Below are 5,297 nucleotides of genomic sequence, written 5' to 3' on the forward strand. Positions count from 1 at the left end.
TTAAAAACATATCATAATGAACCACTTTCAGGACACCGAGGTATTACCGAAACTTGTAGAAAAATCCGCGAGAATTATTTTTGGCAAAACATGTCAGAAGACATAAGAAATTATATAAACTCATGCGAAATCTGCCAACGTAACAAAATTCAAAGACGAACTTTTAAAGCCCCCATGGTTATAACTTCCCAATCTTCAGAACCTTTCGAACGCGTGTCTATGGACTTAGTCTCCTATTCCGATTTCAGTGACAATAATAATAAATACATATTGACATTACAAGACGAACTGACTAGATACGTTCAAGCTTACGCCATTCCCGACAAAGAAGCCCTTACAGTTGCTAAATATCTTCTTCACTTTTGCCAACACTTCGGAGTACCCAAACGATTTCATTCTGATCAGGGTACCGAATTCATGAACGGATTAATGAAACAATTGACAAAGTTTCTAGGTACAAGTCAGACATTCAATACAGCCTATCACCCCCAAACAAATGGTGCTCTTGAAAGATTCCATGGTACACTACGAGACCACATACGTATGTACCAAACAAGAAAACAAAAGAATTGGGATCAAATAATCCCCTTGGCGATAATTTGCCATAATACATCTATCAATAATTCCACAGGATATACGCCCTACGAACTTCTTTTCGGTTTTAAACCACGCCCCTTTTATTCACTTAAAACAGTACCAGAATACTCAGCAACCGACTATATAAAAGACCTTAACGAACGACTAAGAATAGCCCGTGATGTGGCAATCCAAAACGCCCAAAAAATGAAAGAAAAGGCCAAAGAGCGTTATGATGGTAACATTAGGAACATAGCTAAGTTTGCGTTAGGTGACAAAGTCATGGTAAAGGCACCAAATCCCAACAATTTGGATCCCAAATGGGAAGGACCCTGTGAAGTCATCAGAGTTGGATTCAATGAAAATTACCTGATTAGGAAATCCGGTAGGAATCAACTCGTCCATGCCAACCGACTCAGACCTTTCGACATAAATAACCCTAATAGTTAAAACTCTCCAGCCGTGTAGCGATCGGCTTTACCAAAGAATAATCCTACTGCCTTTATTGTTTGGCATGTCGTAAGAGGCGACTAAACCCCTTAGCCGTGTAGTGACCGGCTATTTCAAGAATAGTCCTAACGCGTCTTGCAAGCGTGTCGTAAAAGGCGACTAATCTAGGATAACCTTAGGTTAGGAAAACTCATCTAAATCTAGTAACATATTCAAAATCTAGAATTAAGATCAAAATCTCTAAATCCAAAACCTAGTTAAAAGTCTAAATCAATATAAGTAACACTTAGGTACAATAGCTTATGAATCAAAATATATTATTAGGTACGATAGTTTATAAATCAAAATATATTATTATTTCATTAATGAAAATATCGAACGTCTAAATGATCACCGTAACTCTTCTCAATCGCTTCTGTTTAGTTTAAAGGCAAGCCAAGATGTATCAACTGTTTCCCTTCAAATTTTGGAATCTGTAATAAACCTCAAAAACGAAATTAATGATTGCCTAACAAGTATCCTTTTTGCAAAAACTAATACAATTCACCCATCAATTATATCTATGAAAATCGCTATCAGAAACTCCTTCTATCTAACCACATTCGCACAAACAAATATTTAGTTGTCACTGTTACCCCAGAAAATGTCCACACAATTCTAGAATCTTCCTCATTATCAGCATATGTCTATTCAGATAAACTTGTATATATATTAGTATTTCCCTTAATTCAAAATGATCCTCTTGAACTACATCATGTATACTCGATCCCTATCAAACATCCGAACTCCTCTCTTCATACCACTACCCTTCCCGAGCACGTGTATCTGGCTACGAACCCAAATGGTCAAACCTACGTGTCAACAAACACCCTAGAAACCTGCAAAACGTACACCGCCGAGAAGAAAGTCTGCACCGACCTCATCGCCTACGACGCTACAGCTCGTCCCCTCTGCGAGCTTCAAATACTTCACAGCATATCCAAATCTCTTCCGAAAATCTGCATCACTTCAACCTTCGAAGCCGACATCAACACATTCCAATATATAGACAACAATAAATGGCTCTACATACTGTCCGACGAAACCAACTGCGTTCTCCAGTGCGCCAACGAAGTCACACACCATAGAATACAAGGCGCAGGCATACTATCGCTACCGAAAAACTGCAAACTCCACACCGGATACAGTACGTTATCAGCTTACCGAGAGTCCGAAGAAAACGTAACTTACCCTATCATAATACCCGACATAAGAACAGAGGACTGTTTTGAAGAATATAAAAACATAGAAAAACCCGACCTCATGCCAATCAGAATTAGTGAATTACCTCTGGATTCTCTAAGACAGATTAGAACCCATATAGATAAATATACAGATGAGTTAAAGAAAATCAAATCCACAACCTTTACCCAAAGAAACACACTCACCTTCTCTTGGGTATATTTTATGCTTGGCATAATAATGTCAGCTTATCTTATATTCAAAATATGCAAACGCTGCCCCAATGGACTTCTACTACGCCGCCGAGCATCAAATTCTTCAAATCGAGATTCCAGCGGATGCATCCAGATATTCAACAACTGTTTTGGAAATTCATCCCGACAACAGAGAACTCACGTCGCAATACCCATGTTTACAATATCAACTAGCTGCGTCACGGAAGATGAAGATGAAGACATGGAGCCCGCTTCTACTGCTTCTGCAACTTCTAAAAGATCAGGCGCTAACGCCCAATCTTTATTCTAAGGGGGGAGGTGTTATATAATATGACCTGTATACCTATTTTAGTTATTAAGTTGCTACTCATGTTTATTTACCTTTCCCAATAATTTTGTATTTTGAAATCATAATTAATACTTTATTTACATTTCTCATTGATAATTGTAAACATCATCATTATCTTAATGTGTTAGTAGTCATTAGCATTAACTTATCTCAAATGGTCCTGAGACCATAATGTGTTTGTTGTTCTCATGTTTATCCTAATATCCTAATGAGATTTGCTACCCTTATAAGCGGCACTACGTCCCACATTAAATCAGTCTAGTTTGAAACGTCAAACTGTGTTTTACTCCACGCCACATAACACCCTGCATTCGAATTTCGAATTTGGGGTACCGGTCCACTGGGCTGGGCCGAGGATTTGTCGTATAAGGAAACACACCGTCAAAATGATAAAGATATGTATAAGTAGTAACATGACAATATATGGGTGTGTGTTTTTTTATGGATATAACTTGAAGTTACTAAGAGTAACAGTTTTATGATAAAGAAGGAACCTGTCTGTAGGTTCTACTTACATTATTTACTTAACTTATTTTGGTTGCTTAAATATTTGCCTAATTTTGTTCTTAGATATTCCTACTGTTATTTTTATACTGTTGTTTGTTTGTGTGAACAACCTCGCAAATAACCAACACTTTGTAGTTTATAAAAGTAATTATATTTCAAAACCGTTATTTAAAATAACAAATCAAAACCAACAACTCAACGATTAAGATTAGGTACTTCCACAATTTTTACTATCAGACGTCCGTTCGGTTTCGTCGCCCGGCCAAGAATGCCCTGTGCGCCGACCCGTTTGCCGCCATCGAACATGACGTCACCAGAATAGTCAGTGTAGCTGCTAATTAATGTTTAATTCCTTTCTGAATATAATAAAACCTTACACTCGACCATCCTGATGACGTGCATGTCCCCAGGCACGTATCTGGTGAAACCAAAACCTTACACTCGGCGAGCAAGGACATTCTAGATCTGGAAATAGTTTTACATTTAAGACAATTTTCTATAAAAGTATATAAACCATCAACCAATCTATGTAAACATAAATTCATCATTCTAACATTCGTATCTAAATAATTTTAACGAATTACAAACTAGTATATATATATGTATAGTATATATATATTTATAAGTATCTTATTCTATAGCAATTTATAGCTTTAAATTTACATGCCCAATTGACTTCTTGATAAGTATCTGTTTTAATATCAATTTGCCAGTTACGAGTATATAATTAACATTATGTTCAAGTAATTATCTATTCAAATACTTGTTATATTCTTAGCAATTTATCATTTATCCAAGTAGCGACATATTTATTTAACTCTTTATAATGGAAAATATGTATGTGTAACCAAGTAATCCAGTAACCCTATAACTAAAGAGCCTTGTAACTAATTATCCTTGTAGCCTTATAACCAATTATCCTTATAACCTTGTAACCAAATATCCTTGTAACCTTGTAACCATATATCCTTGTAACCATATATCCTTGTAACCTTGTAACCAAATATCCTTGTAACCTTGTAACCAAATATCCTTGTAACCTTGTAACCAAATATCCTTGTAACCTTGTAACCGAATATGCAATCGAGCATATATCCAAATTCATTCATCTCGTTCCAGGCCAAGCTAAGCACGCCAACCATTTCCGCGTCTTCTAGCACTCGACCTGAAACGAGACACAAAAATACATTTGCGATATCTAATCTTCTGAATCTTCTACCTCCTCATTAAGGAACATCGTTATCGCTATCGATTTCTAGTGTAAAGTAATTTTTACTAAATCACCATTCTTATAAGTACGCGCAGGACGCCTACCCTGATCATAGCGAAGTTTTTGAGCGTCTTTCTGTCATCTTTAACCTCGCTACGAATAGACGTTAGGGGCTATTTATTTTTATCCTTATCTGCAACTTCATTTAACACAGGGTTATATTCGCTTGTCATTTCAACCCCGAACATAGCTTCAGCTGGTGCCCTACCGATCGTCTTCTGTACCGTATTGTTTAGTCCCCACTGAATTAGTCCCTAATTCCCTGTCCCATTCTCTCTCATCCGTTCCAAGGCCCCGAGCTGTCAGCGAGTCGAGGATCGTTCTATTGTATCGCTTGACTTGGCTATTTGCTCTCGGGCTGGCCACTACGTTCAGGACGTGTTTAATGCCTCTGTCTACAAAAAACCTTCTGAACGCATGGGAAGTGAAGCATGACCCACGGTTACTTATGACTCGATCAGGCACTCGGAAAGTGTCGAAAATGTCCTGCAATGCCCTTATTACATATTTCAGGACTAGCGTAATTAGATACGGACCCTCTGATTATACCGGCTTGCAACATATCATCTATCATCACACGAACCTTCTCACGTTCATGATGTGACAATCTATAGGGTCTATATACGACCGGTCGCTCACTATTTTCATTTCGGTCGTATTAGTGCAACCTAGGCTGGCTAAATCAGAAGCAAAACAATCTCCGTAACGG

At 37.5% G+C, this 5,297-nt stretch overlaps 1 pseudogene; it reads left to right on the forward strand.

The window, feature by feature from the left end:
• The first annotated feature begins 1,372 nt into the window (after window positions 1-1,372).
• Window positions 1,373-2,772, forward strand: LOC134756175 (uncharacterized; annotated as a pseudogene).
• The last annotated feature ends 2,525 nt before the right edge of the window (window positions 2,773-5,297 follow it).

The sequence above is a fragment of the Cydia strobilella genome, chromosome 3, assembly GCF_947568885.1.
Source record: "Cydia strobilella chromosome 3, ilCydStro3.1, whole genome shotgun sequence".
NCBI lineage: Eukaryota > Metazoa > Arthropoda > Insecta > Lepidoptera > Tortricidae > Cydia > Cydia strobilella.